Source organism: Melanerpes formicivorus, unplaced genomic scaffold (assembly GCF_026170545.1).
Source record: "Melanerpes formicivorus ecotype bairdi unplaced genomic scaffold, bMelFor1.0.p_v2 SCAF_65, whole genome shotgun sequence".
Lineage (NCBI taxonomy): Eukaryota > Metazoa > Chordata > Aves > Piciformes > Picidae > Melanerpes > Melanerpes formicivorus.
In genome coordinates, this window is record NW_027142417.1 from 1866060 (window position 1) to 1892747 (window position 26688).

The 26688-nt window shown below is 50.5% G+C and overlaps 2 long non-coding RNA genes across 3 annotated transcripts in view; one reads left to right on the plus strand and one right to left on the minus strand.

Moving 5' to 3' along the window:
- The window catches only part of LOC137453321 (uncharacterized), a 33931-nt gene extending 24519 nt beyond the window's left edge, over window positions 1-9412 (plus strand). Inside the window, exon 4 of the long non-coding RNA XR_010990321.1 lies at window positions 8486-9412. This is a non-coding gene — a long non-coding RNA (uncharacterized lncRNA). The remainder of the gene's footprint in view (window positions 1-8485) is intronic.
- The window catches only part of LOC137453322 (uncharacterized), a 39331-nt gene continuing 16702 nt past the window's right edge, over window positions 4060-26688 (minus strand). The window contains exons 3-5 of one of the 2 annotated variants that reach the window (XR_010990322.1): window positions 15239-15354; window positions 6799-6947; window positions 4060-4140 (exon numbers count right to left, since the gene is read on the minus strand). This is a non-coding gene — a long non-coding RNA (uncharacterized lncRNA). The remainder of the gene's footprint in view (window positions 4141-6798; window positions 6948-15238; window positions 15355-26688) is intronic. The other variant, XR_010990323.1, reaches the window with a different exon arrangement.

Genomic DNA, 26688 nt, shown 5'->3' on the forward strand with positions numbered 1-26688 from the left:
CTCTGCTCTGCAATTTCAGACCCTTGGGAGCTCTCCAGTCCCAGCAGCTTTACACCCTTGAGGCTTCCTCAGCTCCCCCCACGGTGAAGCTGTGCCTGACCTTATTGGCTGGTGAATAATGAGGATCCCTAACATTAGTTTTCCTTTCCCCCCCCCTTTAAAACTCAAATCTTCTGAGAGTTCAACTTAACAATGTGTTGAGGGCACTGGAATGCAGTCAGGGTTCTCTTCAGGTGGAGGTGTTAAAAATCTGTCCTTACTTTAATTAAGTACCAAATCTATTGTCTGAGGGGAAAAAAGCTACCTCTCAAGCCTCAGTGTTAAGAACCAGCCCTAAATGAGCAATTTGGAACAGAACATTTCTCTGGGTTAATAATGGCCAGGAAAGAGGATTTTGAAGGGGATGCTGGCATTTGATGTATGTTCCTCTGAGTGACATCCTGGAGGAGCCCCAGGCCAGCTCCAGATTCAGCAGAGCAGTGGGCTGCAGTGGAACAGAGCTCCACTGACCTTAGTGTTCACTGCTTGAGGGGGCCTGGGCCTGGCTCCTGAGGTCTTTTCCTGTTCCTCCTTGTAAGATCTCTGTGTTCAGCATGAGCAGAACTTCACAGCAGTCTGAGAACCTGGTGTACAGACACCTCCCTACATTCCCAAGCTTGCATTAGGTGCCTTGCCTGCATCTTTAGGTGCCAAAGGGCCTGCTTCAAATAGGAACATACTCTTGTGAAGGTTTTTGAGATGGAGGTTGGTGAAGCTCAGGGAAGACACCAGCTGAGTTTGAAGGTCAGGTGATAGAATCACAGAATGGCTCAGGCTGGAAGGGACCTCAGAGGTCATCTACTCCAACCTCCCCCCTATGGGCAGGGACAGCTCTCAACTAGACTCAACTCAGCAAAGTGATCCTGTCATAGAATCCTACAATGGTTTGGGTGGGAAGGGACCTTAAAGGTCATCCAGTTCCAACCCCCATGCCCTGGGCAGGACACCTTTCACTAGACCAAGTTGTTCAAGGCTTCATCCAGCCTGGCCTTGAACATCTCCAGGGAGGAGACATCCCCAGCCTCCCTGGGCAACCTGTGCCAGAGTCTCACCACCCTCCCACAGAAGCACTTCTTCCTCAGCTCCAGTCTAAGCCTCAGTCTCTCCCTCATCTTCAGACCATTCCCTCTTCTCCTGCCTCTGTGAAAAGTCTCTCTGCAGCCTTCCTGCAGGATCCCTTCAGGTCCTGGCAGGCAGCTCTGAGGTCACCCTGGAGCCTTCTCTTCTCCAGGCTGCACCCCCCCAGCTCCCTCAGGCTGTGCTCACAGCAGAGCTGCTCCAGGCCCTGGATCACCTTTGTGGCCTCCATTTGTGCTGACCAAATCCATCCTGTTTTCATGGAAAACTCACCACAAAAGGGCAGTTGGACATTCATGTGACTGACAAAGGCAAAAGCAGGACACCAAAACCGTGTTGCCCATGGTCCTTAACATCCTCTACATGTTCAGAGCTAGGTGTTAGAGGTTCTTACCTGTAACCACATCTGTGGGCACCAGACTGCCACATCCAAGTCTCTCTCATGTCCCCTCTGATCTTGTGCTAGGGCAGAAGGAGTTTGTCCTGGTGCCTCATCCCTGAGCTGCAGAAAGATATTTGCCCTTTGGTGCTTCCCCATGACTCCCTCTCCTCCTTGCCTTGGTCACCAGGCTCTCTCTGTGCCTCCCTGGGAGTGACTGGGCACACTGTCAGCTGGAAGGAAAGGAGCACAGGTACTGTGAGCAGAGAGAAAGATGTCTTCAAGTGTGGCACTAATTATTTATACACTCCATCAAAGGCTCAGAGCTCTTGCTGTGCACCTCCTAATCCTTGTCTAGCCCTGGCTCTATCCATTTTTAACTTGGTCTTGTCCTTTCTTCCCTTTCTTTTCCCTGCCCCCCACCCTGTAATAGTCTGTTAGATAAAAATAATTGGGTACTTAAATATTTCTAAAGCTAGCAATTAAAGAATACTTTATGGCATAACCAATATATCTTGCAGTGAATACATTATGGGAGGAGGAGAAGGAGGATTAGAAGGCCAAGACAAGTGCACAAGCCTTACAAGCAGCACAAAACAAAGGCTGTTGGAGCCACTCTGAGCTCTTGTGGGCCATGAGCTATGATTTCTCTGTCCTCTAAAGCCTCAAAGTGGGTTTACACTGGAACAGGTTGCCCTGGGGGGTTGTGGGTGCCCCAAAATCTGTATCCACTTCCATTCTTTGCCCATAGATTGCCCTATTGTTTTTCCTTCCCCTGGTCCTTTGGGTACTGAGTGACCTTGGAAGTTTTTCTCCAGTCTAAACAATTTCCTGGTTTTATTTATAGAAGTTTATATTCTTGCCAGTGAGGCTGGGGAGAGACTGGCACAGGTTGCCCTGGGAGGTTGGGGATGTCCCCTACCTGGAGGTGTTCAAGGCCAGGTTGGATGAGGCCTTGAGCAAGCTGGGCTGGTGGGAGGTGTCCCTGCCCATGGCAGGGGCTGGGAACTGGATGAGCTTCAAGATCCTTTCCCACCTAAACCATTCTATGAATCCCATGGCAGGAGAACTGGAACTAGATGATCTTTAAGGTCCCTTCCAACCCAACCTATGAATCTCTGTCATCAAAACCTGATACCAGCTCTCAGGGGATCATCTTTTGTGTCCACAGCTCAGAAGGAAGTGTTTGTGCCCTAGATGAAGTACATTTAGCTCTTGGGTTCGAGTCATTTGTTGGTCAAGCCAAGCAGCAGTGTTGGCTCTATTATTACAGATGCATAATTAACTCAGCATAAGCTCCTGACCTGTGGTGACTGGCTTATTTCAAACTGGTAAGGAAGAAAACTTATCCATCAATGGTCTAAATTGCTATTAGAATGAAGGAGTAATTTGTGATGGGAAAGGATTTTGAAACAAGGTGAACTCCTTCTCTCACCTCCTGTAAATTGCTGTGGAGCAATTACAACAGCCCCAAACTGTCTGTGGACACAGGGAGGATTTGCAGGAGATAATTAGCTATGTGAGGTGTTCAGACTACATAATTCCCACTTAAAATACCTCAGGTGCCCTGCAAAACTTTGTGGAAGGGCTAAGAGCTGAGGGCACTTTGCATTTAACCAAGGTTGCACCACCCTGAGCTCCATAGAGGGCTCTTGGTATGTAAAAGAAGGGCCACAGTTAGTCTGCTGATGAGAATATTCAAATGCACTGCAGAGGTGGGGCCAGGAAGCTGTATCACAGCTGCAAGAGCACCCAGCAGGTCAAACTGGAGGCTGCCAGCTGCTCTCAGGATTAGCAGCTAATGCATTTCCCTCTCTGCTGCACTTTGTGCATGGGAACTGCCTTTGAAGCATGGCCCAGCTCATGTGCCCAGGCCCTGTGCCTTCTGACCCCACAACTCCTTTTCTGCAGAGCAGATTAGGTTGAACAGGAAGGCAGGAGCATGCTCCCCTCCAGCCTCTCTCCTCACTTCACCATTACCCCACCAGCAGCTCTATTTAGCCTGATAACAGGGAGCAGTGCTGGCTGCCTCTTCTTTGGGCAAGGGAGGGGACCAAGCCTAGATCACAGAATTAATGAAGCTGGAATAACCCAGTCCAACCAGCAACCCAACCCCACCAGGGCCATTAAACCACGTCCCAAAGTGCCATGGCCACACATTTCTGATTCATTATTCAGTATCACTAAGGTTGGAATAGCCACATCTGTTTCTGCATTTGGACACACACAACTCCAGCTGCCAAAGCACTTTGAGTTCCAACATACAGAAATCAGAGAGCTGTTTGGCTTGGAAAAGCCCTTGAAGATCATGGAGTCAAACCAGCAACCTAACACCACCATGGCCATCAAACCATGTCCCAATGTGCCATGGCTACACATTTTCTGAGCACCTCTGGGGAGGGTGACTCCACCACCTCCCTGGGCAGCCTCTTCCCATGCCTGACCACTCTCTCCATAAAGAAAGAGCAGCCTGGCTGCCTGCTGTCCCCTTGCTGACATCAACTCTGGCCATGAGTTTTCTGAATGAGAGAGTTAAAGTTCTAAAAGCTCATAAATACCTTTGAAGATCAGCCCAGAGAGCTGTCAGTTGATGGGCTGCAGAGAGGTGTCCTTGTCTCCTGAAGAGCCTGTCCTGTCTGACAAACCTTTGGGGGAAATGAGAACACCTCCAATTATTTCTTTTCCCCCCTCCTTGTAGCTTCTCTGCTGCTCAGCCAACAGCCCTGGAAAACCTGCAAATAAAGAGTGTTTCATCCACCTCCCCCCAACTGCAAGCACTTTAATTACAGACTAATTATATAAATAGTGTGTTGGGAGGATGCTTTCAGAGGGTTGTGGTTTTTTCCCCCTCTTTGTTTTCTAAATATTATCTGTCTGTGTTTTCTGGTGTGCAAACAGGAATGGGGTTTGGTTTCCATGAAGAGCAGGTGAGCTGCCTGCAGTACAAACTGAGACAATCAGATGATGATTGAGCTATTGAAACCCTCCCAGCTAACTGATCATTTCCAAGTCAGCAGCTGCACTGAAGCCATTCTAACTTGAAAATGGAAATAATCTCTGAATGGAGTCCTAAAATCCCCCTGTAGCATTCACAGGACTGATCTGTCAGTGACAGCCAGGCCAGCAAGGGAGAAATGCAGATTTGAGTCCCCAGGCAGCAATGGAAGGGTTTAAAAACACCACTTCCTTAGAGCAAGGACTTGAGCTTATATTGCTGTAAATCACAGAATGGGCTGGGTTGGAAGGGACCTTAAAGATCATCCAGCTCCAACCCCCTGCCATGGGCAGGGACACCTCCCAGGTTGTTCAAGGACTCATCCAACCTGACCTTCAACACCCCCAGGCAGGAGGCAGCCACAGCCTCCTCCCTGGGCAGCCTATTCCACAGTCTCACCAGCCTCCCACTGAAGAACTTCTTCCTCAGCTCCAGTCTAACCCTGCTCTGCCTCAGCTTCAAACCATTTACCTTGTCCTGTCTCTAGACACCCTGAGGAAAAGTCCCTCTGCATCCTTCCTGCAGGATCCCTTCAGCTACTGAGCTGGAGGATTTTCCATCCCTGTGCTGCTGATGCTCCTTTTGATCTGATTAATCCTTATTTGTGGGATGTTGCTGGTCACACAGTGTCTCTCCTGCCTCTTGCTCAGCTGACTGGAGCTTTAACTGAGGATAATGAGTTATGACTAACAAATAATGAGCAGTGAGTAATGCACAGTGTATTTTCAGGTACAAACTTGGGTACAAACTTGGAGGATTCTGGTGATTCACAGAGACTGTTTTGAATAGTGGGCTACAAATATTTGGAAAGATCTCCTCTCATGGTGGCAAAAAATAGCAACAAATCTCTGGTCATTCAGTTGTGACTATGCTGCAAGTGGCTCTTGGCCATCATCCCCCCAACTCTCAACTCTGAAGTAGAGGCACAAAGCAGTGGAGCTTCTTTAACAGATGCAGAGGAGCTCAAACTTGAGATGCAATTCCAAATAGCATGTTGGAATGATCCTGGGTGCCCTTCTCAGTTGCTTCTTTTCCAGCTAAAACCTTCTCTAATCATTAATATATATCTGTTTTTTGAGCCTCAATGAAAAATAAACCTCCCCCTGAGCAGAGCAGCAAATCCACACCCCTCAGATACTTGTAGCTCTCATGTATACACATAGATATAGGTAGAGATACCTGGGTTCACAGAATGGTTTGGGTTGGAAGGGATCTTCAAGTCTCATAGATTCATGGAATGGTTTAGGTTGGAAAGGATCTTGAAGCTCATCCAGTTCCAAGCCCCTGCATTGGGCAGGGACACCTCCCACCAGCCCAGCTTGCTCAAGGCCTCATCCAGCCTGGCCTTGAACACCTCCAAGAAGGGAGCATCACAACCCCCCTGGGCAACCTGTTCCAGTGTCTCCCCACCCTCACTGGAGAGAATTTCTTCCTCATCTCAACCTCCCCTCCTCAAGCTTCAATCCATTCCCTCTTGTCCTGTAAAAATTCCCTTCCTGGCTTTCTTGCATGTCCCTTTCAGGCACTGGAAGGCAGCTTTAAGGTCTCCCCAAAACCTTTCCTTCTCCAGGCTGAACAGATTGGAGACTGAGCCCAATCATCACCTGACTACCAAGCCTGGTACTGAAAACATGCAGAACTTGCTGCAGTTCCATCAAACCCTTCAGCAGGCAGTGAAAATCCCTCTGTTTCCAAGCACTCCTCGTGAAAGCTGCTATAAATACCATCCCCACCTCTGTTCTCTGCAGTTCATTTTACCCCACGGATGCTGCTCTGAAATCCATCCCTTCAAAGTAAAAAGGAGCCTTGAGGCAGCCAGAAGGGACTCTTGACTGGTTGGAGTGGGAGCTGTGGTGTTCCTTTGTTCAGGAGCTGAATTGATACAATCATGGAATGGTCCAGGCTGGAAGGGACCTCCAAAGGTCATCCAGTCTGACCTGCCTGCTGACAGCAGGGACATCCCTGCTGGGGAGGGACTTCTGAGGGGGTCAGGGAGGGATAGGACTGGGGGGGATGGAGCAAAACTAGAAGTGGGGAGATTCAGATTGGATGTGAGGAAGAAGTTGTTCCCCATGAGGGGTGGTGAGAGCCTGGCACAGGTTGCCCAGGGAGGTGGTGGAAGCCTCATCCCTGGAGGTGTTTGCAGCCAGGCTGGATGTGGCTGTGAGTAGTGTAAGTGTCCCTGGCCATGGCAGCGGGGTTGGAACTGGCTGATCCTTGAGGTGCCTTCCAACCCTACCAATTCTGTGAGCTGTGATTCTATGATCCCCAGCTAGAGCAGGCTGCCCAGGGCCTCCTTTAGTCATACCTTGAATCTCCCTTGGATCCCTCTGTTGCCGGAGTCAAGGCTGAATGGGAGCCAAACCCTTACGAGGGCTGCGCTTTCCGTGCCAGGCTTTGTTTAGTCAGGTAGATTTCATTCCTGCTCTTCACTTCCTCTGATGTCTCAAATGGTTCCTAGGAGGATAAATCAGCTTCTCTCTTCATACAGAAAGTTAACACAAACACCAGATAACTTGCAGAGACTTCAAAGGGAAATGATAAAAACGCTTTGCAGGCATAGGGGGAAGGAAAAAAAACCCTCAGTGCTCTTCATCCTCTCTGCACTTCCTCAGCTCTACAATGAGCAGAGCTGCTTAAGAAATTTTGGCTTGAAAAAGGCCAACTAAATTGTCTGAAAGTATTTTGTGCTCAGTTCAGGGCTGGGGAAGGGAAAAAAAAAGAAGAAGAAGAGGAGAGTGGACAGTTTTCTAATCTTAGGATCAAAGCATCTGACCATTTCTGAAGTGCTAAGCCTGGCATGTGAGGAATCCAAACATCAGTGGTGAAGTGCTCTGACTTTGAAAGCCAAATTGAATGGGGTTTTCTTTATCTAATTATAAAGTAAAAATGATGTGAGAGATCTCTCCATCTATCTATATCTGTCTTTACCTGCCATGCAGCTCCCAAACAAGCATCATGAAAACCCCAAAGGATCTCTTCTTTCCACGTGTAGCCAACACCTCTTCACTTCGAGGCTGCTGGAGCCCTGCAGCAGGCTGCCCAGAGAGGCTGTGGAGTCTCCTTCTCTGGAGAGCTTCCAAGCCCCCTGGCCACTGTGCTCCTGGGCAAGCTGCTGTGGCTGCCCTGCTTTAGATGATGTCCAAAGGCCCCTTCCAGCCCCATCCTGCTGGGATCCTGTGAAGCAAAGCACCACCTCACTTGTACCTCCCTTGAGATAATTGATTATTCTCTTCCTTGGGCTCACTCCCACATCAGGGCAAGTGTTTGACATTTCTCAGCAGGCTACATACAAGAGTAAAGACCACCATGGCCACCAGACCATGTCCCCAGGGGCCATGGCCACAGGTTTCTTGAACACCTTCAGGCATGGGGACTCCACCACCTCCCTGGGCAGCCTCTGCCAGTCCCTGACCACTCTTGTAGCAAATAAATTGTTCCTCATCTCCAACCTAACCCTCCCCTGGCACAATCTCAGGCTATTTCCTCTCCTCCTATCACCTGATCCTAGGGAGAGGAGACCAACCCCCTCCTTTGAAGGAGTTCTAGAGACCAATGAGGCCTCCAAGAAGCTGCAACTCACTGAAAAATGCATGGCCAGTTCTTACACCTCATGAAAAATTCCTTCAGGAATCTCCAGTGTTTGTGAGGGGATGGAATCTGTTCAGTGGCAAGGATGGCACAAAGCCAGAGGCAGCACACCTCAGGTGGCTTTGTGCTGGGCAAAAAGTCACAGCCAAGGTATCTGAGTGGCTTGTGCTCACCAGGAGCTTCCACTGAGTGCTGCTGCTAAGTGAAGCCTCGGTGGCACTGTGCTATCAGCAAGAACTCAGAGGGGTGCAATGCATCAGATGATCTCAGTCTATCCTCTTTTTCACACTCCTGGGTGAAAAACTTCCTGCCCTCCTCATGCCCCCCAGAGCTGGAGGTGTCAGCATTCTGCTCCTCACCTCCAAGGTCAGGATTAATCTCCCCTTGTGTTTTTTCCCCCTCAGTACTCTGTGCCTATGAAGAATGAAGGAAGTAAATGGAATGGACAGATAAAGTATTTGATGAATAAATGAGGAAGTCTTTCCCTCCTGTCACTGTCACCCCTTGAGGTGACAGATTAGCTGCTGATCTGAAATCTACCAAGTGAACTCTCGAGCTCACCCCCTCCTGCCCTGCCTGGAGGAACCCCTGGCTACACAAATAAATAAATAAATAGAAGCACCAGCTATAAAAAGCTCTTTCCCACAGCAAGCTGAGGATGCTGAATCCTGGAGCTCCACCACCCAGACTCCAGCCTTATATAGGCATTTTCTAGGAGCAGCAGTGATGCTTCTCCTTCCAGAAGAGCAAAGCCTGACAGCCTCCCCAGCCCTCCTTCTGGGCTGACACTCGCCAGGTTTCAGCTAAGCTCTCAATCTGTGGTGGTTGCTTTGCACAGGATGTGCCTTTTGGTCTTTGCTGCTAATTAAAGTCACTTCACAAAGTCATCTGCCTAATGTTTAAAGCTGTTTGACAAACAGCAGGTTCAAAGTTGAGGCTGCCTCTTCATCTCCAGCCTTACCTAGCTGGGCCTGCACGCTGTGGCACATATGGAAGGGAGCATCTCTCATTGATCTAACACACTCACAACCTGTAGGCACCAAGGGAACAAATTAAGGGCAAAATCCTCCCCTCAGATCTGTCATGCATGGATCAGGGATAAACAGCACAGATTAGAGCTCTCCTCGGCTGCAGTGCACAAACCTTGCTTCCTGAGCTCCCCTTTTGGCTTTCCCAAAGAGGTGATGCCAGGTGTGCAACAGCTTCCTCCGTGGGCCAGGCAAACCTCTGAGGAGTGTGAGGTCTGGCTGAAAAAAGGAGGAGGAGAGACTCTCTTATCCTGCAGGATTTTGCTGCCATTAGAGGTTTGCACATACACAGTCTGCTGAGCATGAGATGGAATCAGTACAGGCAGGGGAGTGGAACATGGGGAGGGAAGGGGAAGGAGGGAGGGGAGGGGAAGGGAAGGGAAAGGAGGGAGGGGAGGGGAAGGGAAGGGAAAGGAGGGAGGGGAGGGGAAGGGAAGGGAAAGGAGGGAGGGGAGGGGAAGGGAAGGGAAAGGAGGGAGGGGAGGGGAAGGGAAGGGAAAGGAGGGAGGGGAGGGGAAGGGAAGGGAAAGGAGGGAGGGGAGGGGAAGGGAAGGGAAAGGAGGGAGGGGAGGGGAAGGGAAGGGAAAGGAGGGAGGGGAGGGGAAGGGAAGGGAAAGGAGGGAGGTGAAGGGAGGGGAGGGGAGGGGAGGGAAGGGCAGGGCAGGGCAGGGCAGGGAAGGGAAGGGCAGGGAAGGGAAGGGCAGGGAAGGAAAGGGCAGGGAAGGGCAGGGCAGGGAAGGGGGGAAGAAGCAGAAGGAAGGGGAGGGAACAGAGGCAATACCTCTGAAGTCCCCAGGCTGATGAGGGATGGCAGTTGCCTGAGTGCCTGTCCAGGTCTATCCTCAGAGCTCGGTTAGCACGCTGCTAATTCCTGCTGTGCTTTATTGCCATTTGCTTTTGCTCTGATTAAAATAAAACATCAGTCAAGGTTGCTGTGTTTATCCTCCATCAGCACAGCCAGGAGGAAGCCAGTGCATGGGTTAATGATGGATTTTCACCTCCCTTCATGCTCCTGGTGGCTCTGAATTTAGATGTGAGCAGAAGGAAGGTTGTGCTGCCTGCAGAGCCGCACACCAAGCGGGTCTGCTCCTGCTCCCAGTGCTTGCCCAGGTGAGTTCTCATCAGGGGTTTGCTACCTGGGAGCCAGGAGACAGCAGTTTTTCCTAGTGAGCCAAGGACAGTGAGCTGTGTCCCTGTGATGGGTGTTTATTTGTGTCAGGCAGGGTATTGTTCCTGGTGTACAGGAGGGAGCACTCTTGTGTTTTGTCTTTGCAGTGAGCTGCTCTGAAACCAGCAGCCAGACTGAATTCATTTCCAGGCAGGGCACCAGCCATTGGTGTGCTGCTGGAGAGGTGTTCACGGGGTTTATGCTCCAGTAATCTGCTCCTGGGAAGGGATCCATCATTTCAGTGCTCTGAGGCATCTGGGAGGGATTTGGGACTCCTGGCTTGGAAATGGGTTTGATGGATTTAGTGCCTGGGCTGTGGGAAGAGCAACTGCTCTGCTTGCTGAAGGAGATTCTCCAGCTCCTCTGAATATTGAGAGTAGCTGAAAATCAGATTATCAATCCAAGGTCATGTACAAAGCCCAAAGCTGGCTTCAAAACTAGTGTCTGCTTTAAGCAAAAAGCCCCAACCAACCACCCAGACAGCCCCAAACCCTTCCTGCCTCACTGAATATTCCTCACTGCAGCCATCACACTCTGGGTTCCTCCTGCTGTGTAGGTGCAGTCAAGATTAATCTGCATCCTACATTTAGATCCCTGCCTTAAAACACCTGAAGGGATCCTGCAGGAAGGCTGCAGAGGGACTTTTCCTGAGGGTGTCTAGAGACAGGACAAGAGGGAATGGTTTGCAGCTGAGGCAGAGCAGGGTTAGACTGGAACTGAGGAAATTCTTCAGCAGGAGGGTGGTGAGACTTTGGCACAGGCTGCCCAGGGAGGCTGTGGCTGCCTCCTGCCTGGGAGTGTTCAAGGCCAGGCTGGATGAAGCCTTGAGCAGCTGAGTCTAGCTGAGAGGTGTCCCTGCCCATGGTGGGGAGGTTGGAGAGGATGACCTCTGAGGTCCCTTCCAACCTGAGCCATTCTCTGCCACCCTTTCTGTTTCCCCAAGCCACCCAATCCTATTTATTTCCAGTGCCACTTTGGCCCTGTGTTGCCAGCAGCAGGTTTACAGTGCCACTGTGCAGTCAGCAGAGGACTTTTGGATATGAGAGCTGCTGCATTTTTCTCTTTCAGCTTTCAAAAAGCCTTTTCCCCCCTTTTTCTTTTTCCCTTTTCACTGGGACAAGTGCAGGAGGAGATAATACTTTGATACCTTTCCACGATAAAGCACTCCTCAGCTGAGGACAGGAACATGCCCTTATCTGCTGACACTCTTTATGAAAGGAATACAACCATCCAGGAGAGATAGTGTCTTTTGTTTCTCTAAATGGGCTAGCTGCAGAAGAGGCTGTGATCCACTGATACACAAAGCCATGTCCCACGTTGGCATATCTCTGCCTAGCTATCACTCCCAGCTCTGGAAATCACTGAGCCAAAAAATAGAGGTGGGAGGCAGAGCTGCTGTGGGTGAAGCAAAGCGCTTCGGAGATCATCACGGAGCCTATTCACCAAATTGCAGCAGATAAGAGACTTCTCTTTGCATAAAGGGCATTTACACTCCTCTCAGAAGCACATTCTTATCCCCCAGGACTGAGCAATGTGATTAGGAGCTCAGTGGTTGGTGCACCGAAGGGGAGGCAGGAGGCATAGCCTGGTTCACATGGACTTGCTCCTGGGAACTGGTGGCTCTGGAGCTCTGCAGACAGAGACTCCTGGGACTGTTTTGGTTGGAAAAGCCCTTTAGGATCACCCAGTCCAACCATTCTCTAACTCTACCAAGCCTGGTGCTAAGCCCTGTCCCTCAGCACCACGTCTCTGCCTCTTTAAACATAGAATCACAGAATTGTCAGGGGTGGAAGAGACCTCAAGGCTCAGCCGGTTCCAACCCCCCTGCCATGGGCAGGGACACCTCACACTGCAGCAGGTTGCCCACAGCCACATCCAGCCTGGCCTTAAACACCTCCAGGGCTGAGGCTTCCACCACCTCCCTGGGCAACCTGTGCCAGTCTCACCACCCTCATGGGGAAGAGCTTCTTCCTAAACATCTCCATACATGAGGTGGAGGACTACAGATCTGTCCTTGCCTGGATGCTGCTTGAAGGATGGTGATCTTAGGGAAGTCATCTCACTCCAAATACAGCTGGTGAATGAGTTCTGTAGAGTCAAGCCAGGTGCCAGTGCCCAAACAGTCCCAGAAGCACAGGTTAGTGGGAGCTGGAGATCACCCAGCTCAACCCCCACTGCTCCAGCAGCTTGCCCAGGATCACAGTGGCCAGGTGGGGTTGGAAGCTCTCCAGAGAAGACTCCACAACCTCTCTGCTCAATAAATGACAAACTTCTGGGACTTCAAGGAAAAAGGATGGCTGCAAGTCTTTCCCAGTCACAGGATCACCAAGGTTGGAAGAGACCTCAAAGGTCATCAAGTCCAACCTGTCACCACAGAGCTCCAGTTCCTACCAGAATAGGTTCCTGCACTCAGCTTGAGGTCTGCCAGGCTCTACCACAGCAGAAGATCTCTGCCCCTGAAGATGAGGTGTGAGGCTGGAGAGCAAAGCCAGTTCCAAGCCTGGTTTGTTTACAGCAGCAGGCTTCCAAAGACGAGGGAGGTGCTGATGCATGGGGAGCAAGTTTGGGAGCAGTGTACAGAAGGAGCATAAAAAGTGAGCAAGCATCAAGGGGAGCACAACAGGCCCCTCAGGAATTCTCTAAAGGTCACAGCAAATGAATAAATATTAATGCACTTATCCTGCAGGATCTGAGGAATGTGCTGTTATGACTGAAATATTATTCAAAGACAAGTATTGTAATTAAGGTTTTTCTTTTCCCTAGGCAGTGATAAAGAAATGCTGGGTTTATCCTCAGCCTGTAGCCAGCAAAGTGCTTTTTTTACTCCCCCCCCAACTCCTTTTAATTCTAATGTGAGTTCTTAATGCAATAACCCTTTCAGCCTGAATGAATAGCTGGTTAATTCTTCCAAAGTGTGGCATTCCTGTTGCTAAGCATTTCATTTCAAAGCCCCCCCCTCCCCTTCCCCACTTCTCCTCTTTTCCCTACTTCCAGGTGCATTCCTGGGCTCCAGCATTCGCTGGTTTGTGTAACCTCGTGGAGTCAGAAGGCTTAAGAGCCCCCAGAGCTAATACAAAATGTATGAGTGTGCCATATCTTGGGATTCCTGCTGTCAGAAGGGCTGGCTTGGCAGGGGGAGACAGGAAGCCTGAGGGGGAAAAGCAGGGAGAAGTCCCAAAGGAAGAGAAAAGGGGAGAGGCAGGGAAGGGGAAAAGCAAGAGGAGGCAGCTGAGAGCATGAATCACAGCATGCCTTGCTTTGGGGGGGACCCTCAAAGGTCATCTTGTCCAGCCCCCCAAAAAGATGACAAGGAATGGGGAAGACAACTGGAGATAGCTGTCTGAACATGAGCCAGCAGTGTGCCCAGGTGGCCAAGAAGGCCAAGAGCATCCTGGCCTGGATCAGCAGGCAGAAGCTGATGGGGACAGCTCCTGCCAAGGGCTGTGCTGCACAAAGCCTCTGCCTCAGACTTGCTCCAGGGCACACCAAGGGCACTGCCACACCTCGGGGTGCAGGAAGGGAGAGGGGGCACCTGCAGACAGGACCATATCAGTGTGATGAAGGGGGTGAGGGGTGGGGGTGATGCTGAGCAAAGCTGCTGGGAGCAGAGCTGCTGCTTTAAGAGCTGCCTGTGCCACGCAGAGAGTCAGCAGTGTGCACTAGCCTGGAATGAGACTGGGCTACAAGTCAATTATTAAGCTTTTCCAGGAGGCTGGGGGGACATTTGCACCTAGGCATCACATACAGCAGAGACAAACAGGCTCAGGCCAGCTGATAGCAATTGATAGTGACTTGCACCTCCCTGTTCAAAAGCAGTGGGCTCCAGATGAAGGCAGATTCAGCCAGCCATTTCCAGAGCAATCCTACACAGCACTCCCCAGCCCTTCCTAATCACTAATAGGTGTTGATTGGGAAGAAGTGAAACAGGCTTTCATGTGCTGGTACAGAGGTTCTGTGCTTGGCTGCTAACTAACTGGAGGGGCAGCAGCTGCAAGTTTCTCTTTTCATGTTCACTTGGTCCTGCAGCAAGGCAGAGATGTTCCTCTGGAAGAGCCCTGCTGTAGAAAGCCATCCTGCAAGCTTGAGCTGCCTGCTTTGCTCTGATTAGATAAATCTTTGCAGGGCAGCCTGATTTCATCTCCAGGCAGATGTAGGGTTCCCCCCCCCCCCCCCCCCCAAATCAAATAAATCCATTGGGACTTTTTGGAAAGAACTCAAAACCAGAAATCAATCCGAGCTCAGAGGCTGGAAGTGAGAGCAGCTTGTGCAGGAAACCTGCCCTGAGCTCCTCACAGACAGCTGCCTCTGTACAGGGAAGGTCATCCTATCAGGAGGTGTTTCTGTGTAGTGTTTCTGATGGACAAGAGGCAGCCAGGAAGAATTCAGGCTCTCAAATTCCAGGCATAGGAATTACAAACCTCTTCCAGGTCCTAACCTTACAGCATTTGCTGTCTGGGCTCCAAATGTCTGGCACAGAATCCCAGCTTGGTGGGGGTTAGAAGGGAGCTCTGGAGCTCACCCAGCCCAACCCCCCTGCTCCAGCAGGGCAGCCACAGCAGCCTGCCCAGGAGCACCATGGCCAGGCGTGGTTGGAAGCTCTCCAGAGAAGGAGACTCCACAGCCTCTCTGGGCAGCCTGCTCCAGGGCTCCAGCAGCCTCACACCACAGAGGCTTCTCCTCATGCTCAGAGAGGACCTCTTTGTGATCCAGGCTTCTCCAGTAACAAATAGAGCAGAATAATTTCATTCCCCTGTCTCACATCCAGCAGTGCTCTTAAAAACATCCCAGAATGAGATTTGCTCTCGAGCAGCAGCCTCACACTCATCTGTGGCACTCCATAAACTTCAGAGTCTCTCTCTACTCAGTTGCTACCTGCTCCATTTTAAATCCCCATTCCCAAGCTCCCAGGCTTGGCTCCCCTTTGCAAGTGGAAGGTGAAGTATCAAGCTGAAGGTACTCACCTGGCTTTGAAATCCTCTGTAGTCCTGAGTGCTGGGCTCAGCTTTGGGCTCCTCACTACCAAGGCATTGAGGGGCTGGGACATGTCCAGAGAAGGGCAGCAAACCTGGTGAAGGGTCTGAAGAGCAAGGCTGGTGAGGAGCAGCTGAAGGAGCTGAGGTTGCTCAGCCTGGAGAAAAGGAGGCTGGGAGGAGACCTTCTCCCTCTCTACAACTGTGTGAAAGGTGACTGGAGCCAGGTGGGAGTTGATTTCTTCCCCTAAGGAACAAGTGCTAGGACAAGAGGAAACGACCTCATGTTGCACCAGGGGAGGTTTAGGCTGGGCATGATGACAATTTCTTCCCTGAAAGGCTTGTCAAGCCCTGGAACAGGCTGCCCAACATTACCCTGGGTAATTTTGTTCTTAATATTGGTAGCTATTGCTCTCAGCCCCTCTCACAGTCACCCTGCCTGGTCAGTCGGTGTGGTCCTCTTCAGTCACTCCAAGACCACCTTGGCTCCCCCAGCATGTTCTAAAAGCACTCAGAGTCACAGACAGCAGCAAGTGCTGCCCAGGTTTGGAAGCATCCACTCCTTAATCAATTCCAGGTTTGGAGTGCTCATTTCCAGGGACCTGCTGGTGCCCTTCATTACCATTCAGTCCAACTGGTGTGGAAGCTTTCCAGTACCTTACAAAGCCAGGATGAAAGCATCGAATCAGCCACCGCTCCTGGCCCCGCTACCGACACAGAGCTGTATCATGAACCATTGTGCCTGCAGTTAAAGGCAAGAGGAGCAATTTAGCACAAAACAGGCCCCTCTTCAACGGCCCTTCTAGGAGCTGGAGAGCTGTTCTTCTCCAGAACAAAGGGAGGGCTCAGATCCACCTCCATGCCAACCACAAAACCAGGGTAAGTTGTCAGTACGAGCTGCTTTAAAGAGAGGGCTCAGGATCAGGTGAGGTAAGCACACCAAGGCAAAGTGATTACCAGCTGCTCGGGGGCGAGCAATGCTCCCAGGTACCAGGTACCAAGAGGAAAGCAGTCCAGAGGGAAAGCAGACCTCCTTCTCTCCCACAGATCAGAGAAGCCAAAGATCATTGCTCCATGTTTGAAGCACGCTGGACCCAGCTGATGATGACAAAAACCCCAAAGAACCTCTCACCAAATGAAATGCAGCAGAGCGTAGATCAAGGGGAGCTCCAGAGCTCTCCATGGCAAGGCAAAGCAGAAGGAAGCCAGCTTGGTACCTGGGGGCTGGCAGGTCTGGGATTCCCTTCCTCACAAGCACTCTTTTCACTTCACCTCCATGCACCATTGCTGGTGAAGCCTGAGGTTAATTACTAGATGATTCTACTGCACATCAAAGGCTTTAGGAGGCTCCTGAGTCTTCACAGTTTAATGTCTTCATTTATCAGGTGCAAGTAGGAGAAATGAAAACTAATTAAATGCCTTCTTTGCTTAATTCTTCTTTTTCTTTCTTTTGTTTTTTTAATTACCTGTTATTTTCAAACTCCACTCCCTGGGCCAGCTCTGGGGCCCTGCAGAAGCTGCAGAGTGGAGCTAAAAGGGACACCTGGCTTCCAGTGGTTTTACAGTCATGAATCAGGTGGTGTCTGAGGGTCTTATGTAAAATGTGATGGCATCAGTGGGATGGAATGGCATGGAATGGAATGGAATGGAATGGGAATGGAATGGCATGGCAGGGAATAGAATAGGGAAGGAATGGAATGGAAATGGAAAGGAGTTGGAATAGAATAGAAAGGGAAAGGAATTGGAATGGAATAGAATAGAATAGAATAGAATAGAATAGAATAGAATAGAATAGAATAGAATAGAATAGAATAGAATAGAATAGAATAGAATAGAATAGAATAGGAAGAGACCTTCAAGATCATCGTGTCCAACCTATCATCCAACACACATCCTATCAATCAACTAAACCGTGCAACCAAGGATAGTCCTCAGGCCAGAGCAAGCACCCACTGAGCTCCATGGAGGCCCTTCCAGAAGACAGGAGTCACACTTCTCGGTTTTCACTGTCATTTAAAGCAATTCTTGGCTGAAGAGCAGCTCCAGAGGGGATCTGATCAATGGTCAGCAAGGGTAGGGGGCAAGAGGATGGAGCCAGACTCTTGCCACTGGTGCCTAATGCCAGGGCAAGAGGCAATGGGCATCTTGTCATCAAATGCAGGGGGAGGGGAATAAAGCTCAACCCATTTCTCTGCCTACTCCCCAGACATCTCCCAGAAAATAAAAGCTGAACCTGGTATTACCAGTTAAAAAACCAACAAAAACCAACACAAAGAGTACAAAATAAGTGTGAAGCTGCCACTCTGTGCTGTCAGACAGCAAAACAAGGAGTGCTGCTAAGTGACATAATGCCACTCTCCCTGCCATCCTTGAGTCTCTAAGTGCTGCAACATTAAAAGATGTGTGTTTAAGCTCTTAAATGAGACCTCGTGTAAATAGCATCAATAGCTGACACATTAGCATGCAGAAGTTGCTGCAGCAGTCTGCTTAGCATGGGGAACTCAACAGAACTGAAAGGAACTGGGAGATCAAAAAGCATGCTCCAGGAATAAAAGCAAACAAACCAACCAACCAACCCCCCCAAAAAACCCCAAACCCAAACCAGCTCAAGCACACTGCACACACACTGCATGGGAGCCACAGGCTTGGGGTTGCCTGGCAAATTCCATCCTCCAGCTCTGGTTATCTCACAAATCAAGATGGGTTTGGGAGCAGCTCTTCTGTGCTTGGTGTTACTGCTCAGCAACAGCATTTGCTGCCAGAGGAGGAGGAGAGGTAATCCAAGCTGACCCAAGCAGCACAAGCAGATAGCCCACAGGGGGTAGAAATTGGTCTGCTCTATGACAGCCAAAGCAGTCACAGAATCAGAGATCCATAGAATGGTTTGGGGTGGGAGAGAACTTAGAGGTCATCCAGTCCCAACCCCCTGCCATGGGCAGGGACACCTCCCACCAGCCCAGGCTGCTCAAGTTCTCATCCAGCCTGGCCTTGAACACCTCCAGGCAGGGAGCATCCACAGCCTCCCTGGGCAAACTGTGCCAGAGTCTCCTCACACTAACTGTAGAGAATTTCTCCCTCCAGTCTCAATCTGCCCTCCTCAAGCTTCAGTCCATTCCCTCTCATCCTGTCACTGCAATCCCTTGTAAAAAAGTCCCTCCCCAGCTCTTCTGCAGCTCCCTTCAGGTACTGGAAGGCTGCTTTAAGTTCTCCCCAAAGCCTTCTCTTCTCCAGGCTGAACAGCCCCTACTCTCCTGAAAGCTCTCCCAAAGAAGCCAGAGAGAGCCAAAAGATCAATCAGAAAACAGCCCAGGGGAAGCTGAGTGCCCAGAGGAGTTGACATTGCTGTCAAATCCCTGCTGGTGGGACAGGCACTTTGGCTGTCAGGCTGCTTCCCCATGATGCTGATTGTTTGCCATGACCTTCAAATCTCTCTTGCCCAGAAGAAGATCCTAGCAGCTATGAGAGGTTCAGGAACTCTCTGCACACACACACATGAAGATGCCAAGTGAGGAACATGTTGTTTCTGGTGACTGAGCTCTTGTAGGATACTTAAGCTGAGGCAGAGCAGGGTTCGACTGGAGCCTGGGAAGAAGTTCTTCAGTAGGAGGGTGGTGAGCCTCTGGCACAGGCTGCCCAGGGAGGCTGTGGCTGCCTCCTCCCTGAGGGTGTTGAAGGCCAGGCTGGATGTGGCCTTGAGCAGCTGAGTCTGGCTGAGAGGTGTCCCTGCCCATGGTGGGGAGCTTGCAGTAGATGATCTTTGAGGTCCCTTCCAAGCCAGGCCACTGTATGATTTATTCTTGAGATGGATTCCTTTCCCAGGGTCCCTGGTGACCCTCCCCATGCTAGGACTTGGGGCTGGATCTAACTTGTTTGTTTTTTTCTTTCTGAACTGTACCCTTTTTAAGCCATCCCAGCAAAGTGAGAGTGGTGCAGCTCCCTTTTCTCCCTTCCTGCCTGTGCAGATCACCTCTCAAGGCTCCTCCTGTTGTCATCCCTTCCCATCAGCTGGGAGCAAGCTCTTGTCTTTCTGGGCTGAGGATGCTGGTTCCAGGCTGGCAGTCCCTGAGCAGTGGTGCACCTCAAGTAATCTTTTATGTATTTATTTGAAGGCCTCAGCTCCTGAGCCTGCAGCCTGCCCTCTGCTCTGACAATCTGCTTCATTACTGTAATGCTGCTCTGGCAGGGCCTCCTTACAGCATCAGGTCCATCAGCCTGATGTTGATTGCTACCTGCACAGGACTTTGTCAGCACATTGCTTCCACTTTATGCAGATTGGGCACTTGCAGTCTGAAGGGCTCCAACCGATTTTTGGCACTGATAAGCAGCTGGGAAGACAGAGTCTCTGACAACAACCAGCCCTCAGATCCCTGGCTTTCTCAGGCAGCTTCTGGTTTGCTTGATCCACTCAGACTTTCCTTGCTGAGTACCCTATTGCTTCACCCCTCTGAAGGCAGCACAACACAGCAGCTTCTTCCTCAGTGTGAATGTGGATGAGGGAAGCCTCACTGTGGCTCAGTTTCATAGAACCAAAGAACTGGGGAGGTTGGAAGAGGTCTGTGAGATCTTCAAGTCCAACCACTGGCCTGGAGCTCACAATCCTACCACTGCAGTTTCTCTCTTTTGAAGTGCTTTTAACCAAGAAGTTTTGGTCTGCTGACTGGAAGGGTTCCCAGTGAAAGTCCAAGGGCTCTGGATGCCCAAATCCTTTAAGTTCCTTTGAAAATGTCCATTTCAAGGTTTAGAGACAAAGTCTAGGCAAAAAGGAACATCTGCTATGGAAGGTAAGATGAAAGTCAGGCAAAGATTTAGTCTTACCTCTCAGCAACCCCTGAATGAAACAGAATTTGGGGCCAAATGCTTTGATTCAAACGTCTGCCTCCATTTGCTGCCTCCAGGACAGCCTTTAAGAGCAGCCTGAGCCATGGGAGGGCTTTGCTGGAGCAGCCTGAAACCTCCCCAAGAATAAAAACTGCTGAGGAAATAGGATCACAGAGTCACTGAGGTTGGAGGGGATCTCTGGAGGACTTTAGTCCAATCTCTTGCTCAGAGCAGGCTCAGCTGTGAGATTAGACCACAAGGCTCAGGACTTTATCCAGTTGGCTCTTGCAAACCTCCAAGCTTAGAGGCTGCATGAGTCCCTAGACTGCCTCTTCAGCTGCTGGGCTGTCCTCAGGGTGAAGAAGCTTTTCCTTGCATCTAGTCTAAACCCCTCTTATTTAAATGTGTGCTGACTGCCATCTCTGCTCCTGCCACACTCTGCTGTGAGCAGCCTGGCTCTCTCTTCCTGGTAAGCTCCTCGTGGGTGCTAGAAGGCCCTGCTTTGGTCACATCAAATCACAGAATCACAGCCTGGTGGGGCTTAGAAGGGACCTCTGGGCCCTGCCCAACCTCCCTGCTCCAGCAGGGCACCCGCAGCATCTTGCCCAGGAGCTCAATGGCCAGGTGGGGTTGGAAGCTCTCCAGAGAAGGAGACTCCACAACCTCTCTGGGCAGCCTTACCCTGTGCTCTGTAAGCTCCCCCAGAGCTTTCCCTTCTCCAGGTCAAACAAGTCCAAGCCTCTTGTCCTCTTCTCTGCAGCTCAAGTGCTCTAGCCCCTGGTGAACTTGCCAGATTGGATCAACATCTTTTTGTTTGTACCAGGTGGCCCCAAACTGGGCACAGTGGCTGCTGAGGAGAAGGGAATGAGCATTGGCCAGGCTGCTCTCAGTACAGCCCAGGATGCCCTTGGCCTTCCTGGCAGCAGAGATGCTCCCAGCTTGAGCACCTGCAGCCTGGGTCTCTGCGAGAAACACACAGAGCTCCTTGCTGCAGCACTTTGCCTCTGGAGCAGGAGCTGAGCTCAGCCCTCAGCTCAGCTCCAGACATCCTACCTGGTGGCTGGAAAAAGGAGAAGTTGTGCTTCTCAGCTTCTGGAGCTTGCAGACTTCTTTAACTTAATGCAAAGTGCCACTTTCTGTCCTCTGACCATATGCCAGACTTTCTCTCAGCTCATCCCACTCTGCAGGGGTTGTGGGTTTTCCTCTGACCTGGCAGACTGCAAGCAAGGCACTCTTTAGGTGTTAGATCACATTAACTCCGTGCCCAGGGAACGTTTAGAGGGACCTGAGGCTAAACTAAGAGCTTGTTGAGCTCAGGAATAGGGGAACACAGGTGGTGCCCTGAGATTAGATTGGGTTTTGGACTCTTGTCCTGGGTTTGAGCACAGGAGTTGTAGAATGAGCTGGGTTTTGGATGATTTTCATGGATTCAGCCACAGCAAAGGCAGCTTGAAGTCAGTAATAGCCTGCCTGGGATGTAAGGTATAGGTCTAATTCCTGACTTGGAGCTGTCCCTGCAGCCACTTCTGGGCAGTGTGGCTGTGTCAGTAGTTTGTATGAGACAGATCTCAAGTGTGTTGTAATGCCTCCTGGGGAGCTGCTGGAACTAAGCATGAGCTAATACACTCCCTGCCTCTGCCAGACTTATTAGTTTAGGAGGAGTGTGGTGAGGAGCACAGCTCCACGCCTGCCAATGCAGAGATTTGGGTTCTGCAGCTGGCTGAGGGAAGGAGCAGGCTGAGATCAAATCTGCCTGGGAAAGAAAATAATCATCCTGTGGAGGTACTCTGCCACACACTCACAGCTATGTCAGGCTATGCTGCCTGGACTATTTTCTTCTTTCCAATCCATTGCAAGGGTTTGTTTCTTACCAGAGAGGAGCAAAGTGAGTTTTCACACTGGGAGCTGTACTCCTTCAAACCAGAAGCTTTTGCTATATCATAGCTTCTCTTCCTTCCTTTTATAGCCCTGTACAGAGACAACTCCTTGAACCCAAACCCACAAAACCTCTGCTAATGTGAACAAATCTACATCAGAGCTTCAGCAAGTCACCTGCTGAAGGCTGGGCTCTTCCTGAGCTCACACCCAGGCAAGTACGGTCTCCATCTCCCCAAATCCACAACTAACACCCCCCCAGCTGATACCAACTGCAGCTCTCTGCTCCTCACACGCACAGGGACATGTCTGGCTCTTGGAAACTGTCAGGCAGATTGAAAGGAGGTGAGAGAGCTAAAAAAGGGCCTGGGTACAAGTTAGCTTCTTAGAGTAGGTCGCCTACACCGCGTGAGGAGGTGACTCATGAGTAAGCAACTGCTTCTAACAGGAATAGCTCTGGGGAGTTGTGGGGAGCAGTGTTTGCTGGCATGCCTTAGGGCAGGCAGCAGCCCTCTGTGCTGGGCACTGCTGAGGCCACACCTTGAATCCTGGGGTCAGTTTTGGGCCCCTCACTCCAAGAAGGACATTGAGTGGCTGGAGTGGTTCCAGAGAAGGGCGACAAAGCTGGGGAAGGGTCTGGAGAACAGGGCTGGGGAGGAGCAGCTGAGGGAGCTGGGGGGCCTCTTCTCCAGAGGGGAGACCTCGTTGCTCTCTTAACTGCCTGGGAGGAGGCTGGAGCCAGGTGGGGGTTGATTTCTTCTCCCTAGTAACAAATGATAGGATGAGAGAATACAGCCTCAAGTTGCACCAAGGGTTGGCTGTTAGAAACAACTTCTTCCCTGGAAGGGTTCTCAGGGGTTGGAACAGGCTCCAAAGGGAGGTAGTTGAATCCCTATCCCTGGAGGGGTTTCAAAGCTGTGTGGTTGTGGTGCTGAGGGCCATGGTTTAGGGGTGACTTGGCCATGCTGGGTTAAGAGTTGCACTTAATGATCTTTAGAAGTCTCTTCTAACCAAAACCATTGCATGGAAGTGCATGGAGCTCACCTAAGCCCAGGCACCCTTCCTTTCCTCTACTACTTGACTACATAGATGAGCATAAAGTTTGCTGTGTTAGCCTAGAGACACTCCTGCTTCCATCCACGTGAGGTGGACTTGCTAGGACCAGTTTCCCCTTTGAACTAGGAAGAAGCAGCTACCACCTCTCCTTCAAATGGCCTTAATTCCCTCAAGTGTTCAAGGCTGCTCCAGGTGCTGGTCCCAGAGATTGCCTCATGTCAGATTAAAAGCTTACCAAATTCAATCATCTTTTGTGTTTGGTTTTTTTCCCCCCTAATGAATAAATAAACCAAAGAGTGGAGAGCATTGGAGAGCTGCAGAGCTGCTTTTGAAGAGGAGCCACACTTTGGGATGAAGAGAACTTTAGGGGAAGGAATCCAAACAGAATGGGTTCCCAAAATTCAAGCAGACATTTGGTTCTTTTCTCCCTTGTTTGTGCTCTTCTCCTGTTGGTATTTGAATCAGAAGGTCTTCAAACCACTCACTTCTGGAACTGAGAATGCTAATTTGGGAAGTGTCCTGCACCCACTCTCTTTCCCTAAATACCCATGTTGGTAGACCTCTCTTCTATCCCTGTTCCTCTTATGGCAGACTCACATCTGGAGGGATCTGCTTGCTGCAGGAGCTCCTGCTGCTCTCAGAACCTCTCCTTTTCCCCAGAGCACTTTCATCTAAAGCCACTCCTGAAAGCAGAAGTGGTGGTTTGGGGGCTCCCTCCTTCCTTCCCACATAACATGATCCTTGGTAATGAAAAAGAGGAAGAAGAAGAAGAATTAAGCAGTGCTGCTCTGTTGCCACTCCTCTTGCTTTGCCATGGCCATACAGCCACTGACAATTCCTAAGAGCAGAGCAAGAGGCCCCCAGTGCTGTAGCCTGAGGAGATGAAGCTGATGAAGCCCTGCTGAATGCATTTTGCCTTATGGCCAGTTTCACAGGAAGATGGGAACCTCTGAGTGCCTCCCTCACTTGTTTCCTAGGCTCTCTCCTCTGCAGTGGCTGTCTTGATCACCAAATTACAAAGCAATACTTGCTGGCTTACTTTCCAGCTTTATTTGTGGCTTTCTAAGGATAAAACTTATGAAACTCTCTCTCCCATGATCCTGCTGTGAGGATGCAGCTTGTGGGGTGGTTGGGTTTCATTCCTGTTTAATAAAGGAGGGAAATGAATCCTGGATCCACACCTCATTTCCAGCCTTTGTTAGCTGAACCCCCTGAGGTTAGCTTGGTTATTGTGGTGAAGGAAGGTCAACACCTGAGGGAGGGAAAATACTTCCCCATTGCTCTCTACTACCTGAGAGGGGTTGGAGTGAGGTGGGGTTGGTCTCTTCTCCCCAGCATCAGGAGACAGAAGAAGAGGAAATGGCCTGAGGTTGTGCCAGGGGAGGCTTAGGTCGCAGATGAGGAACAATTTCTTTGCTGCAGGAGTGGTCAGGGACTGGCAGAGGCTGCCCTGGGAGGTGCTGGAGTCCCCATGCCGGGAGGTGATCAAGAAACCTGTGGCCATGGCACTTGGGGACAGGGTTTAGTGGCCACGGTGGTGTTGGGTTGCTGGTTGGGCTCCATGACCTTGGGAGGCTTTCCCAGCCCAAACAAGCTGATGGATCTAGGATGCTGTGCTGCTCTCTTAGTTGGTTTCTTTGGGATAGTCTCTGTCTGGAGCTGGAATGGAGGCTTCTCCTACAGCAAATGGGCACACATTAAGCTTACTCCAGGTTAATGCTCTGCATGCCAAATGTTTGGGTACATCCTGGAGTCTTTGTCCTATCAAGAATGAAGTCTAACTTCTCCTGAATATGCAGGCTCATGGCCATGGCAGCACTGAGTGATCACAAGGAGTTATTTGTCATCCCAACCTAAACACCATCCCCAGGAGATGAACTGTGAGCGAGCACCATGTCCTTCCTTCCCACCTCCACTTGCTCTGCAGAACCAGAACAAGTGCAGAGACCTTTCCACAACTGGTGCTGAGTGAATAATCTCCTGCATATTTATCCCCATTTCAAGTGGCTGCTTCTTCCTCCCAATGAATATTTCCCCAGTAACAAAGCTTTCAGCTGGTTTGCCTCTGTTAAAAGGCTGCAAGCATCACGGAAGGAATTGGCAGATTTTATTCACAGGAGAGTTTCCTCTGGAAGGGAAGGGAAGTGTTTGGTGAATCCTCTTTCTTGCTTACCCCCAGCAGTTATCACTGCATATAAAGAGGTTGGATGAGCCCCGAAGGAAGTAGGAATGTTTGTCCCTCTAGGAGCTTGTTAGAAATGCCAAGTCAGTGTGACTAATGGATAAGACAGAAAGCAAAGCCCCTGCTCCAGGATGAATAGAAGCATTAGAGGGAAAACAGGGATGCAAATCTCACATTGTTAGCAACACAGAACTTGTGTCTGCTCCAGAGTTTTGTTTCATCAGCTCTCATAGCTCCTGGGCTGCTCCTCTGCACAGAACAACTGGGCAAACAGCAAAAAAAACAACACCCTGGGAGAGGTAGAGCCTGATGGTTGTACTCAAAGTTGCTTGATGGGAGCTGCTAAGCAATACTGAAAGTGCTGGCAGGAATCCCAGAGTTCAGAGGGAATTTCCATGTGCTGAGTCAGGCAGGAATTTTAACTTGCTGGAGTCCTGCACCTGATGCTGCTGAGGTTATGAAACCTGGAAGCAAGACTGGATGCAGGGTGAACCACTGAGATGCTCAGCAGCAGATGTAGCAGGCATGAAAAGGAAGAGGCATGTGTGTAAACACACAGCATCCAGCTCAGGAGCACCTAGAGGGCTGCTCTGGGCAAAGATTACAAAGATGTGCACAGAATCCCAGGACCCCAGCAGGGTGAGGTGGGAAGGGAGCTCTGGAGCTCATCCAGTCCAACCCCTGCTCCAGCAGGGCACCCACAGCAGCTTGCCCAGGAGCACCATGGCCGGGGGGCGGGGTGGAATCTCTGCAGAGAAGGAGACTCCACAGCCTCTCTGGGCAGCCTGCTCCAGGCCTCCAGCACCCTCACACCAAAGAATTTTCTCCTCCTGCTCAGGTGGAACCTCCTGGGTTCCAGTTTATGCCCAATGTCCCTTGTCCCATCCCTGGGCAGCCCTGGCAAGAGTCTGGCCCCATCCCAAGCTGACAGGAGGGGTTAACAGTTGTTTGTCAGTCCTGGAGATCCAACCATGATCAAAACATGTTGCTGCTAGGAGCACCTCAATTCCAGAGCAGTGTGCTGATGCTCCTTGCAGGTTTGCCATTTCCTGGGCTGTCTTACTTCCTCGTGTGCTACCTCCAGCAAAGCCAAAGTCTGCAGTTCCATTGCAGTGTGGAAATTCAATCACTTAGTAGTATTTAATTTTGCTTTTTAGGTAAAACCAGGCTACAGGCCTCGGATTAGGAAAGAGAGATCCTTTCCTAACAACCCCAGTGCAAATGCCAGCTCTGGGCTGCGGTGTGGATGCAGCAGGAGGAGGATTTTTCAGAGAGAGAAGCCTGTGCAGAGCCTCTCCCAGCCCCTGTGAGAGCAATTTAAGTGGGCTGCAGGGCAGGAGTGGGAAGAGGCCCTGCTGTAACTAATGCTGTTGTATTCCTATGGGAAACTTGCAGGAAGATTCTCACAGCCCTGCTTTTGCTATCTCCTTTTTCATTGTCAAAGCAAGTTCTGAAGAGCTGCTTGCTGGTTGTGTTTTTATTACCCAGTAATGCCTTAAAAGACTTTAAC